At 44.0% G+C, this 15,430-nt stretch overlaps 1 protein-coding gene across 1 annotated transcript in view; it reads right to left on the reverse strand.

The window, feature by feature from the left end:
* The window catches only part of PHLDB3 (pleckstrin homology like domain family B member 3), a 137,149-nt gene that overhangs the window by 56,632 nt on the left and 65,087 nt on the right, over window positions 1-15,430 (reverse strand). The window lies entirely within an intron of this gene.

Raw genomic sequence — 15,430 nt, forward strand, 5'->3', positions numbered from 1 at the left:
TAAAACCCGTAACCATCAGTGTACAATAAATAACCCATTTTATCTTTTTCCTACCAAAGCCACCAACTTGCGTTCTCAATCACCAACCACCGCACCACCCTAGGCCGGTGTCCCTTGTGTAGGACGAGTTTATTACACCAGCGGGCTAGAATAAAGTGGTAGCTTGACACTTAGGCTCGGTGTACACCTATGCAGTTTGCGTTTGAGCCATTTCTGCATTGCGTTTTGCATTGCATTTTTGCCGCATTTTGTGTTTCTTTTTAATTTTTTTCCTTGTTGCTAGGCAGATTTAAATATGGAAAACGCATTACAAACGTGGCAAAAATGCAGCACAAATGTGCTTTTCATGCAGCGCTTCCCATGAAGTCTATAGAACCAAAAACACAAGTTTTTGCATACAAAAAAAGTCCCTGACCCTTTCCAAAAAACACACCGTTGAAAACGCAGAGATGTGAATATGTCCCATAGGAAATCATGTTAAATTGACTATACTGTGTTTCTGCAAAACGCTGTGGAAAAGGCTTAGGTGTGAACCTGTTTCCGAGACCCTGTCACCAGACCATTCATTTCATCACACTTCCCATAAGACTATTTGTGCACTTCATGAAATTTATGCTGATTATTTAATCAGTAAAAGTCTCCCTGGTGTAGGCATCCAAAAGCCCCAAGGTGTACTGCTAGAGGTTTTTTTTTTCTTGGGAGGGTGCATGTGATCCGCACAGGGCCAATCAGCACTGTCTAGACAGAGGATCAGGGGTTATGCAGCCTCATAGGACAGTCAAGGGAAAATGAAAACTCCTCCTACAAGCTTTAACCAGTGCTCTGCTGGACACTGCTATATACTGCTGATGAGAAAATGTATTTAGCAGTTTATATTTACTAAAATAATTTCATTTCTATGTTCTGTGTACTGTGGGAGACCAAATATCGTGAAGGCAGGGTCCGGGGAGACCAGATATAGTGAAGGCAGGGTCCGGGGAGACCAGATATAGTGAAGGCAGGGTCCGGGGAGACCAGATATAGTGAAGGCAGGGTCCAGGGAGACCAGATATAGTGAAGGCAGGGTCCGGGGAGACCAGATATAGTGAAGGCAGGGTCCGGGGAGACCAGATATAGTGAAGGCAGGGTCCGGGGAGACCAGATATAGTGAAGGCAGGGTCCGGGGAGACCAGATATAGTGAAGGCAGGGTCCGGGGAGACCAGATATAGTGAAGGCAGGGTCCGGGGAGACCAGATATAGTGAAGGCAGGGTCCGGGGAGACCAGATATAGTGAAGGCAGGGTCCGGGGAGACCAGATATAGTGAAGGCAGGGTCCGGGGAGACCAGATATAGTGAAGGCAGGGTCCGGGGAGACCGGATATAGTGAAGGCAGGGTCCGGGGAGACCGGATATAGTGAAGGCAGGGTCCGGGGAGACCAGATATAGTGAAGGCAGGGTCCGGGGAGACCAGGTATAGTGAAGGCAGGGTCCGGGGAGACCGGCTATAGTGAAGGCAGGGTCCGGGGAGACCGTGTATAGTGAAGGCAGGGTTCGGGGAGACCGGGAATAGTGAAGGCAGGGTCCGGGGAGACCAGATATAGTGAATGCAGGGTCCGGGGAGACCAGATTTAGGGAATGCAAGGTCCAGGGAGACCAGATTTAGGGAATGCAGGGTCCGGGGAGACCAGATTTAGGGAATGCAGGGTCCGGGGAGACCAGATTTAGGGAATGCAAGGTCCGGGGAGACCAGATTTAGGGAATGCAGGGACCGGGGAGAGCGGATATAGTGAATGCAGGGACCGGGGAGAGCAGATATAGTGAATGCAGGGACCGGGGAGACCAGATTTAGGCAATGCAAGGTCCGGGGAGACCAGATTTAGGGAATGCAGGGACTGGGGAGAGCGGATATAGTGAATGCAGGGTCCGGGGAGAGCGGATATAGTGAATGCAGGGTCCGGGGAGAGCGGATATAGTGAATGCAGGGTCCGGGGAGAGCGGATATAGTGAATGCAGGGTCCGGGGAGAGCGGATATAGTGAATGCAGGGTCCGGGGAGACCAGATTTAGGCAATGCAAGGTCTGGGGAGAGTGGATATAGAGAATGTAGGGTCCGGGGTTTAGTAACACTTTGTCACTTCTGCTGCTGGCACTTAAAGTGATACGAGGACCCTGCATTCACTATATCTGGTCTTGTATAGAAAAACCAACATGACTGGCTGCACATGGTTCTTTTTTTCTTTTTTTACATTTCTGGGTGATTTAAATTAGGTTCATGTGACACATCCTTTGTACATGACAAATGATTCTACTAATCACATGCCATAACCCTGTCTAAATGGAATTGTAAAGAAAGGAGACTGTTCCTGCCCTGGCGACACCCATCAGTGTAGTCATCGGGTCCTCATTACCTGACAATATGACACATTTCATAGCGATCTGTCATACAGAGACATTGTGTAATCTATACCCTGCAGTCCACTGACATCCTACTATTACCATCCGCCATGTCCTAAATCTCATGCTCCAATTACTTGTGTGTATTGACTAATATCTGCATTGTATATTTGAGTCATATAAACACAAAGGTAACACCGGCAATTAGTGGCAACAATAGGATCCTCAAAGTAAACCTTTTTTTTTTTATGACCGACCTTTATATAAAGCATGATCAGCTTTATATAAGCAGCATAAACTGGAGAATAATTGCACTGACAGCGCACTATCCCTGATTCACAGTAACTCCTTTCCTCCACTAGATGTCCTCAGTCTTCCAGGTTGAATGACATTCAGTGCAATGCTCCTTGCCTGGCTCTCTCCCGACTTCTATACTTTGACTTATTGAAATCAACATTCCTGATCCGAAATATAGGAAATACATAATTATTATCAGCACTTGCCTATATAGTGTTCCCTTTTTCATAATTTGACTGCTTCGTCCAACCTGAATTTTCAAACCTGCGCTGCCATATAAAAAAAGATGTCCGGATGCTTCGTCCTGGGTCTCTTCGCCAACTAATGATGGCAAGCGCACCAGATCTTGTGCATGCACGCTATGGGATCTATCGCAGTTTGCTGTTGTTTATATGTTGCCTTGTCTTCAGAAACATGAGCATCATTTCACCGCCCAATGCTCTCACTGGTAAAGCCAATTAAATAACAGGAAAGGACGGAGGGTAGGGAAACCCTTCCTCCCTGAAATCCCTTTAAGGCAGAAGTACCCGCGGATTCAGAAAATGGGGGGGGGGGCCTTTGAGGGTGCAACCACGTGTTACATTACACCTTAAATATATAACATGAAACATGGCCCCAGAGGTAGACTGTGCCTTTAAATTAGCCCCCCCAAGAAAATAAAAAGTTGCCAACAGAAAATAGGAGACACCGTCCCCATGCCAAGGGCATGTGGCCTAGTAAGCCACGGGGGGGGGGGGGCACGCAACCTTCCCCCCCCTTTTCCTGCACTGCCAGGCCTGTGTTCGGATCAAGGGTCTGGTAGGAATTTAGAGGGGACCCAACCCTTTTTTGGATGGGGTTCCCCTTAAAAGTCCTGCCAGACCTAAAGGGCATGGCCTTTAAGGGGAACACGATACACTTTAAAAAAAAACATTTTTACAGAGGGGTTCCTTCTTATGTCTTAAGGGGGGAACCCATGCTGTGTGGGTTTTGTTTTTGTTTTTTAATAAAAATGTAATTAAAAAAAAAAATCCAGATGTGCAACTTTGCAAGTAGTTTAAGGGCATGACATTTAAAAGGAATTTTTCATTATTTTTTTTTCATTTCAATGAAAATGACTGCCCCTTTAAAAATGGTACTTTTTGAAAAAAAAGTGTTTTCACTGATTCATGTCCCCCAAGGCAGTAACCAAGTCCCCATACCACTTTTATGGCTAATACCTTGCATATAGGCCTTCAAAATGGGCACTTTTGTATTTACAAATTTGAGTCCCATAGACTTGCATTGAGTTCGAAGTTCATGGTCGAATCTTCATTAGGTTCAGCCCATCACTATTGCTTAGTGACTAGAGATAGTAGGCAGTGTTTCCTGCATAGTATTACAATTTTAGGCCACATTCACAACTGAGCATAGCGACGCGTTTCGTTCTGCGTTGTGTGTTTTTCACGCTACAACCCATTGACTTGAATGAACTGCCTGTTGCATGACAAATACACCAAAGAATTTAAATTCATATCTACATCCACAGCTCCGCTCGAGACCTCCTGTGCACAGACAACCTGGGTGCCGGCCACTGTAGTCCATCTCCACTCTTCATCAAAAATATGAAAAAAATGTATGAGCTGCACCTCACTCTTAGCTCCTCTTGCTTTATTTATCAGTTAATACAACCAAAAAATTTTCAAATGCGCTACTAAGTACTAAACCCTAAACCAACTATCAGGGGCGGACTGACAACTCATGGGGCCCCCCGGGCAATAGGGGATCATGGGGCCCATGTCCTTGCCCAAACTCAAAAAAACCTATGAAAAAGGTACCAGGGGAATCTCATGGGGCCCCCTACTGACCCCTGCCAACTATCTTAGGGGTTGCAGCAAACACCACCAAGTGTTCACACTCACAGAATATCAAATAATGTATGAAAAACTGTTGCACTACACTATCTTCTCATCAAAATCACTCCAAAGCCACAAAATTATTAGAATAAAATATATATATTTGTGGCTTTGGAGTGATTTTGATGAGAAGATAGTGTAGCGCAACACGGTTTCATACATTATTTATCAGTTGTCAACAAAATGACTGAGTACAACAATGTCTCCACCTTAGAACCAACTTTCCTAGACGTGTATCACCACTCCTGGCTTACTCACAAAGATAGGGAGGGGTAGTCCTTCTCCCATCCTTGTAAGCAAGTAAGGAGTGATGAAACGCGTCGAGGAAGGTTGGTTCCCAAGTGGAGATATTGTTGTGCGCAGTCATTTTGTTGACAACAAATAAAGCAAGAAGTTCAAAGTACCACATTTTGGCGCTGAGATAAGCACGTTTGGCGACTAGACATGTGGTACGTTCCGAATCGAAATTTATACAAAATTTTCATTATCTGGAAATTCAGATAACAGCAGTGGTGTACTTAGCTCTTGTGCCGCCTTAGGCAACACTAAAGTTGGGCACCCCCCACCACCACCAGCACCCCGACCCCCTCCCACCACTCTCCGCCAAACAAACCCCCACCCCAGCCCCTGCCCACAGAGAGAGAGTTAGTGAAGCACTAACCGTAACCTCTCCGGAGCAGCGCAGCCTCCTCGGAATTCATGGTGGAGTCTCACCAGGTCCTCAGCTGGCGCCACACTCCCATTGGAAAATGACGCCCTAGGCAAATGCCTTGTTTGCCTTGTGGTAAATATAATTCAATTTCATTGAGTGTGAAAGGCCTAGTGTGAGGGGGAAGGGGGGAGGGGGGGGAAACACACTGTGTTTTTCTTTATAATTTTTTTTTTTGGTTTTCATTCTGATGTCAGTAGGTAATCCTGCTGAAAGCAGATGAGGCATGGTTGTTAGGGATATGGCGGGTGGCCGCGTGCTCCTTAACAACCAGCTATTCTTCACAGTGAATTTGGTTTGATTCAATATTTTCAACACGATTTGAATACTTCTGAAAAATTTTAATCCATTCGAAAACGAAACAAAACTAATTTCATCACAAATGCAACTAAAAGAAATGAGTAATTTAACAAATCGACCCGAAACAAAACAAATGTTTTCGTTCTGCACGTGCCTATTGGCAACGCACTTTTTTTTAGCGTGTTATCACGCAAGAAAACAGGGCAACTCCTTCCCGTGTGTGGGGTGTCATTAAGAAATAAATTAATACAGAAATAAAGATAAAGAAGTAATAATTAAGAACTAATTACACCGCAAATACGTTTTAACACATTTTAAGCACATGAACAGAAATGTGAGCTTCGGCCTGCGTTTCCACTACACTCAGGTGTGAATGCAGCCTTATGCTCTTGGTGGGAATTGCTCTTATGGTGGCCATACACAGTGAAATAAAACTGAGCAATCAATGTCCGACTCAATAATCATTCAGGATCCCCGCCACAACCGATCAACTGTTGATCTACTGTACCTGTCGCCATGCCATTTTTGTCTTGCTCGCTTGATGTCCAATCTAAATCGTTTTTTCTGAATCAGACATTGATCGTTCAGTTTTATCACATGGCCACTATTATGCTAATCATATACTATATAATCTGATTGTACAATTTCTTTCAGATCTCCCAACAAGTATGTTGGACAAAGATCTGCCTGATTGGATACAATTGAATTGAATAGATTGGATAAGTGCTCATTAAGTGTTCTCACATGGCAAGACCACTTACTGTTATCTCACATATATATTCTTATTATTATAGCCAAATTTACCACCCTAACTCCTCCCACAGTTTTTACACTACATAGACAGTAATATACCGAAACGTGTGGATTGTTCCCGATTGGTGTGCTATTACTATGGGGAACGTTTCGCTGAATGGTTCACGAAATATCGGCGTTTTTGTGGTGAAATTGGTCCCATAGGAATGAATGGTGGAATGTTCAAAACTAGAGTGGGAGCTGACAAAAGCTAGAGTGTGAGCTGAAAAATCAGGACATGATTTCTAAACTGCCATCACTCCCTCATTTTCAAGCCCACCTACACAAATCTTATATCAAAATGTTCAGCTATCCCTGCTGCCACTAAAAATGTCCACAGCTAGTCCTGATAGTTTTCACAATATGACCATTTGTTTGCAACTCACGCCGCCCATTGACATTCATTGAAACTCCACTCTAGCCACCTCAAATTTGAAGGGCAATTTCTAAACTGTGACTGTGCCTTCATTTTTAATATTTCAGAGACATACTATGCATCAAAATGTAGGTCTGGGTCTTGTGATTCTTACAATATAAAGCTCTTCGGTGTAGGATTTATAATTTTTAAAACTACGACCATTTGAAGATAGCAACCGCCAGTGAAGTGAGCAAGTTGGAGCAGTTTGTTTTTAACCGCTCTTCTCTGCCCTTGCTGTAGAGTGAGTTGCCATAGGAACCCAGGTGTGTGAGCAGGCAGCAGAGTGACAAAAGCTAATTAAAAGTTGAAATGCATTTCTCACCCTATCAAGCTTGCCATGTGCACTTTTTAAATTTGATCAATCAATTGGTTAGTGTAATGTTTACGATCTTTACTCACTCCAAGCTCTCCACACAGTTACTCCGCCCACTCCATAAAGTTACTCCGCCCACTCCATAAAGTTACTCCGCCCACTCCATAAAGTTACTCCGCCCACTCCATAAAGTTACTCCGCCCACTCCAACCTTTTCACAGTTACTCCAGCCACTCCAACCACACAACAGTTACTCCGCCCACTCCACCCAGTTACTCCGCCCACTCCAGTTGTAGACTACTGGTGGAGGCAAGAACACTTCACACAATTTCCCCAGAAATTGTAGCTTTTCTAGTATTACATATGTGTTGGTAAGTCTTGGTTGTACAAGAATTGTATGGTGGGATTGTAACATGTATGGTGAGCCTTACATTTTGATTGGATGGATGGTCAGCTTTAAGTGTTAAACCCTGCCAGTCCATAAAGGGTCAATCCGCCAAGTATCTGCGCTGTGCTGATATGGCGCTCCCTGTAGTGGCGATATGACGCAAGCTGATAAGTGACACCCGGGTTGAAGTGGCTGTGACAAGTTGGAGGGTCAGGCGACAGTCCTCATACCGGACGTCCTCTACATCAGTGTTTCTTGGAGCTGCTGATCGTCTCGGGTCACACTGGAGGTGACTCATCGAAGGTCTACTGGGAAATCGCGGCCTCCCACCATGGCGGGGTGAAGAAACATTCAGGCAGACATCCAGCAGCACTCTGATCTCATTTCTTATTACGGGAAAGACAACATTCACCGAAAACAACAAAGCTTCTGCAGGGCTACAAGTCCCAGCATGTCCAGACTACAGACCGACTTCTCGTGGCTGCTATAAAAGGATCCTGCTTAGTAGTCGATGAGTTGGAGCAGGCGAGCAAGGGGTTAAATCATCTGTCAGGTCTTCTTTGTTGAGTTAGAACAAGCTGGTTAAATCCTCAGCAATAAAAACCTGGCAGAGGGCTTCACCCTTCCCTGCTTGTTCCAACTCGGCAAGAACAGGATTTAACCCTTCCCTGCTTGTTCCTAGTCCGCAATAAAAACCTGACAGAGGATTTAACCATCTCTGCTTGTTCCTAGTCCGCAATAAAAACCTGACAGAGGATTTAACCCTCCCCTGCTTGTTCCTAGTCAGCAATAAAAATCTGACAGAGGAGTTCCGTTAACCCTTCCCTGCTTGTTCCAACTCAGCAATAAAAAACCTGACGGGATTTAACCCTTCCCTGCTCACTCCACCTCAGTACTAAAAGCCTGATGGAGCTAGAGAAAGCAGGGATGGGTTAAATCCTCTGCCAGGTTTTTCTTTCAGTTAGAACATGAAGGGAAGGGTTAATCCCTCTGTCAGGTTTTTATTGCAAAAAAACTAGGAACAAGCAAAGAAGGTATAAATGCTCTGTCAGGTTAAAGCAAACAGTGAAGGGTTAAATCATCTGTCAGGTTTTTAATGTTGACTAGGAACAAGCAGTGAAGGGTTAAATCCTCTAAGGTCTTTATTGCTGACCAGGGACAAGCAGGGAAGGGTTAAATCTTCTGTCAGGTTTTTATTGCTCACTAGGGACAAGCAGGGAAGGGTTAAATCTTCTGTCAGGTTTTTATTGCTACGTTTGTGCCAACAGGGAAGGGTTAAATGCTCTGCAAGGTTTTATTGCTGACTAGCAACAAGCAAGGAAGGTTTAAATCCTCTGTCAGGCTTTTATAGCTGACTAGGAACAAAAAGTGAAGGATTAACTCCCCTGTCAGGTTTTTATTGTTGGCAATGAAGGGTTAAATCCTGTCAGGTTTTTATTATTGACGAAGAACAAATAGTGAGGGATTAAATCCTGTGTTAGATTTGCGCTCCTGAAACTTGTTGGCTTTTTCTTGTAATCCGCTTTAGTGTGAAATCAAGATTTACTGGACTTATACTATATACATTAGGTGGCGCTTTCACTGGTGTCCCCAATAGTAAGATTTTACTTTCTGTCTTGGTGACCACAGGACAGAAAGGATGGAAATTCTCCAAAAAGGAACACACACACAGCAATAAAAACAGAGGCTCCAACCCCTCCCTATTCTACCAAAAAATAAATACATGCATATAGTTATGACTACAGTCAGGAAATGTCACCAGTGGGGACACATACAGTCATAAGCGAGACAGACTCTTCCCGATGGGGACACCGACAGCAATACGTTCTACTCCCTATCTGTCACCAAACACAAGCTTTGGCTGGAGTGGCATCTCTTTCATATAGAAAGGTTGTAAATGTATAAAGCAGATATATGAGACACAAATAATGCAACTCTGTAGTCCATGTTTGTTTTTTTTTTTCTTGAATAGTACCTGAATGTGACCTGGTATCAGCATCTTGCAGTTCCTGTACAGCAGGACTGGCGTGTGACAGGAAGAAGCAGCACAAGTAGCCAATCCGTTCATGTGCTGACAAGAAGGGTACTGATAGATCACAGGCTAGGGGTGGGTCCAGGACAACCAGAGCTCAGAGGAAGTGGATTACTTCTGGCAGTCAGTCTGAGGACCTCTATTGGCAGAAAAGAGTACTGCAGAGAAAATCTCTGGATTGAAGGTGAACATTGCAGCTGGTTTGGATATTTTTTCTCTTCATGGACTATTCACTTTTTTCTTGTTATTTTTGGTTAGAGTTCACAGATCACATACACTCATTTCAAGAAGGATCAAGAGCTGCCTTGGTCAACCTGATTTGTCGATAATGTTGTATTGCCATGATACACCCTTGGAAGTCATCGGCAGATGTTATGTATACTTGAAAAACCAATAAAGTCTCTTAAAAAAAAAGAAAAAAAAAAAAGGAAGGCTCAAGAGAAATATATTATATAATATTATATATAATATTATTAAAATATTTAGAGAAACCTACATTTTAATTGACAGCAGAAAGAGCGATTCTGTCCGCATTTATTCCTATCCGCCTCCAGCCTCCGGTGATGCGGATATCGAAATTCAGCACAGAGCACTCACAGGGTGACGTCTTGTATGTCCAACATCTGCAGCTTTACAGAATGTGACTTCATATCATCAGTGGAGGAGATGGGGGTCATCTATACATGTGATTGGATGGTAACACTGGACACTTGCTGAATGATGCACTTAGTATTGGGAAACTGAGTTTCATCATACTGAGAAGTCATGTAATCTTTGAACACACCAACACTTATCATCTAGTGATGCCTGGGGTGTCACATTGTTTATGCTTTTTTTTTGGTGCTTTTTGCAGTGTTTTTGGAACAACACTATTCAATCCAATGGGCTGCCTTCTGCTCCAAAACGCGCCAAAGTAGCTTCTGTACCTTGTTTTGGAGATGACATTGGCATGTTTTTCGACCTTGTGATTTGGCGCATTTTTCACGCAACGAGGCTCCCTTTTTATAGCGTGTTTGGGGTGCCATTAATGATGAATGGTACCCCAATGTATACATAGCTGAGATTTTAGCACCGTCCAGAATCGCAGGCAGAAGCATGCATTTTCTGAGATGCTCCAATGTGAATGGGGCCTAAAGAGAAGTGCCATGAGATCTACAAATTGGCTGCCACTGTGGACCTCTTTCCTTTTAAAAATGTTGTCCGCCTGGCTACCATGTGGATTTACTTTAAGTGGTTGTAAACCTGAGACATGAAATATGAAGAAAGCATATCCCTCTATAGTGTGTGCTCATCTCAGTCCAGAGCACTAAGGGGGAAATCTGCTAAAACCGGAGCAGGCAGAATCTGGTGCAGCTTTGCATGGCAGCCAATCAGCTTCTAACTTCAGCTTGTTCAATGAAGCTTTGGCAGTAAGCCTGGGTTCACACTGACTACAACTTCACCTGAAGTCACACGATTTCAAAGTCGGATGTCAGTGCAACTTGTAAGAGATCTGAGCGACTTCATGCACAGATGTCAATGCAAGTTGCACCAGAAATCGGTAAAAGTAGTGCAGGAACGACTTTTCAAATCAGTGCGACTCCAATGAAGTCACCGATTAAAACAGTTTCATTACTGGGTGTGACTTGTCATGCATATTTGAACTGTCAAATCGCATGACAAGTCGCGTCGGTGTCAGGGGCTAAAACCTGGAAGCTGATTGGTTTCTATGCAGAGCTGCACCAGATTTTGCACTCTCCAGTTTTAGTAAATAGCCCCCTAGGGGTCCTTTCACACATAACACAACGGGATGCAGTTGGATGCATTTTGATCTGCACTCAAACTGCAAAATCCAGGCTATCCTATGGGCATAGTTCACACCATTGCAGTGCAGAAAAGTACAGCATGCTGCATTTTTCCATACTGCAAATGTGCAAAAATGCATGTAAATGCACTGCAACATATCACAGTGCACATAGAAGGCCAAGGAAAGAAAAGAAGGAAGTGACCTAACAGGTCAAATGCAGATAGAAAAGAGTGTGTCAACTGCATGTAAAACGCGCATCAAATGCATGCATAGGTACAAGAGAAAACACACAGTTACATGCAGTTCCTGTGTGAATTGGCCCTAAGTGTCATTTCTGTCTGATGCCTTGTTCCTCGGTTATCAGCGTGAGTCACTTCTGACAAGTTTTCCTGACACCAAGAGAAAAATGGTGACGAGGGAGCTCCAGCACACAACCTGTGACTGTCAACCTCAGCTCTGTCCCTGTGTGATGTGTGAAGAGGGGTGTGTCCCTTCCCTCCAATCAGCTCTCACTGAGCTCTGCAGAGTTTAACTTCAGCTCTCCGCCCCCTGTTTTCTGGAAGCTTAGATAAGCTGTATAAATTCTGAATTTTGAACAGCTGTAGAGCAGAGACGGCTGCAGGTAAACAGGTACAACTTATGTAGGAGGATTTGTTTCATCTTTGTGTATCACCTGAGGCCAGTCACTTCACTGGGTATATGTGAGCTCTTACAACCACTTTAAAGAAGACCATTCAACAGATACATTTTTGCATGCCTGCCAACAAATATGTTCATGAAACCCCTGTGTTACCCCCTCACAGTAATCCCAGTACTCTCCCTGACAATGCCTTTATCTGCTCTTCTCTCTAGAAGTCCAGAGCCATCCTTGTTCAGGCATCAACCAGGGTCACCATTTGCTTCCTGGACTGAAATGTCAGCAGAGAGATGACACACATGTAAATCCTGGTGTTGGTGCAGTTCTCGCAGTGTTCACAAATATCTGACACAGGTCAGCCCCTGCTGCAGCTCACGGTCAACTACCAAGAGAGAGAAGCCAGTAGGACAGGTTTCCTGTGATGTCAGCACTGTGCAGCCAATCACAGTGCAGCAAGATCACAAGCCCCTCCTACATAAAGGGCCAGCTCCCAGCATTGACAAGGGGTTAAAAAAAAAAAAAAAAAGAAGCAGCCCCAGTGCAGTGTAATACAATGCTACATCCGGGAAAAGCTGTAATACAGCAACAATAACAGAAGCATGATGGAACACGCACATTAATCAAACAAATGAAATGATTATTGCATGCAAAGAGATTGTAAAGCCTAATAAGTGAGAACACGATGCAACATGAGATCAAATTGCCCAAAGCGAAGGGTAAGAAAAAAAAAAAAAAAAAAGACTTTAAATGGGCAGCACAGTGGCTAAATGGTTAGCACTTCTGCCTGGCAGTACTGGGGGTCGTTGGTTTGAATCCCAACCACGGCACCACCTGCCTGGAGTTTGCATGTTCTCCCTGGGCCTGTGTGGGCTTCCTCCGGGTACTCCGGTTTCCTTCCACACTCCAAAGACATGCTGGTAGATTAACTGGATCCTGTCTATATTGTCCCTAGTATGTGTATGTATGACTGTGAGTTAGGGACCTTAGATTGTACGCCCCTTGAGGGTTAGGGACTGATGTGAATGTACAATATATGTGTAAAGCGCTGCGTAAATTGACTGTACTATACAAGTACCAGAAATAAATATACAAGATACCCTAGCCCAGCTATGACCCCAGTTAGGTAGAACACTGTAGGGGAGATCACTTTACAAGGCAAGCTGAACTCATCCCCACTGGGGGGATCCCCTATTGCCACCAGGGCACAAGCTGAAGACAAATCCAAAATGTTACAGTTGTCATCATAAGAGGAGGGCAATTCCTCTAACGGGCACCCTACTTCCTGCTGTGGCTCTGGGTACAGCAACTATCTATCGCAATATAGAGGTTCTAACCCTTCCCTTACTCTGGCCAAAAAATGTTTTGCCTAGAGATACACTTGTCCTCCAGGAGGATCCCCCCCCCCCCCTTCCTGACCAGGCCATTTTTTACAATACGACTCTGCGTTAGTTTAACTGACAATTGCGCAGTCATGCAACGCTGCATCCAAATTAAATTTATGTCCTTCTCACCCCCACAAATAGAACTTTCTCTTGGTGGTATTTGATCACCTGTGCGTTTATTTTTTGTGCTATAAAGAAAGAAGAAAAAAAAAGACCGACAATTTTGAGAAAATATTTTTGACTCCTTGCTATTAAACATGTCCAGTAAAAAAAAATTTTAAAAATCAAATTTCATCATAAATTTAGGCCAAAATGTATTCTGCTCCATGTGTTTTCTAGAAAAAAAATCCCAATACGTGTAAATTAATTGGTTTACATGAAAGTTATACCGTTTACAAATGGCGGTATATATACTGGAGTTTTTTTTTTTTCTGTTACTAGTAATGGTGGTGATCAGTGACTTATAGCGGGACTGCGGTGGCCATTCTGACCCTGGGGGGAACTGACTTCCCCAGTGACACCAATACAGTGATCAGTGCAAATAAAAAGCACTGACACTGTACTAATGATAGTGGGCAGGAAGGGGTTAACATGAGGGGCGATCAAAGGGTTAACTGTGCGCTGTTTCCCAGTATGCTGTGCTTGCTTTACATTGTAAGCACACTGCTATGTAAAGCCATACAAAGCAGTGTGCAGGAGCTGACAGGGGACAGATCTGTGTTTATACACAGGTCTCTCCACCATCGGTACTGTTCGGTGATCACCGGGTGCCGGAGAGTAATTACCAGCCAGGACCCAGTGATTGACAGCCGAGGCCGTGGATGGCGGCATCGTTAAATGCGACCCAGAAAATGCAAAATCACGTATATATACGCGATTTTGCGCACCCCTGCCGCCCTGTAGCAGTATGTCTGCTATAGGATGGAGGGGAAGCGGTTAAAGTATACCTAAAGGCAAAGCTTTTTATTTAAAGTTAGATATAGAGTGGAGAGGGATTAGCACCCCTGTCAGGTTTTTATTGCTGCCTGTGTTTTGCAGAAACGCACAGCAGTCCATTTAACATGATTTCCTATGGGACAGGTTCACATCTCCAAGATTTTATCCAGTGCATTTTAATCTGCCCAGCAACAAGTTGGAAAAAAACTGCAAAACACATCAAAAACACATGTGCAAAAATGCAAAAAACGCACCACAAAAAGCACTGCAGAAACTGATTAAACGCAAACTGCATAGGTGTGAACCTAGCCTAAGGGAGGATCAGCCCCCCTATTTGTCCTATTGATCGCCAAAAGTAGAAAAAAAATCCCATATTTTGTCGCCTGAACAGAAATAAGAGGGGAAATCTTCCAAAGGGGAAAATCAGGCATTTTCACAGAAATTTTTCTCACTTCCTGTTCTGGTTATGGGACAGGAAGTGAAGGGATACAGAAGAAAAAAAAGCACAGAGGATACAACCCTCCATTACTCTATCCAGAATCAGGAAAAAAAGTTTTGCCTTTAAATTTGAGCTCCAGGATAAGCAAATATTGTCCAAATAGAAGAGTCGTGTATTTTTCCTTGAATCTTACTGAGGTTTGTGTATTTCTTCCAGATCTGTGCAGTAATCCAGTGTGAGAATTTTCCTTCCTGTAATAAAGACCGCTCAGGGCTGCTCTCTCTCCTTGTGCAGGGTGACTGGTCTCATCTCCGCCCCCTCCTGTTTGCAATGTGTAGTGGGTGGTGCCTGCTGGGCCCCTCCCACAGCTCTGCTCTCTGCACAGACTATGTACAGCACAGTGATGATGTCACTGCTACTTTTACAAGGTAATATCTGGCTTTGCAAATCATTTTGGTTCACGGAAAGTGGATTTATATCCTTTGTGGCTATTGGAGAATATAGTTAAATGAAAGTTTTGTGCCCTGTGTTCAACTTTAAATGCCAGCATGATATGAAGGGGAGTAAAAAAAAAAGAAAAAAGGAAAAAAAAAAGGGGGATAGTGCGGAACGTCTGCAGCAACTGGTATTGTCAGCCGAGAAAACTAGTGCCATGGGTGTCTGCTCAGAGCATAAACCTGTTCACTCAGCTAGAACAATCACACGTGTTTCTGCCATGATCCAGCTGCCAGGTCATGCCTGGGACTAGACAGGG

This window comes from Staurois parvus, unplaced genomic scaffold (genome assembly GCF_062004578.1).
Source record: "Staurois parvus isolate SC_StPar_1 unplaced genomic scaffold, SC_StPar_1.0 ptg000457l, whole genome shotgun sequence".
In the NCBI taxonomy this organism is placed as follows: domain Eukaryota; kingdom Metazoa; phylum Chordata; class Amphibia; order Anura; family Ranidae; genus Staurois; species Staurois parvus.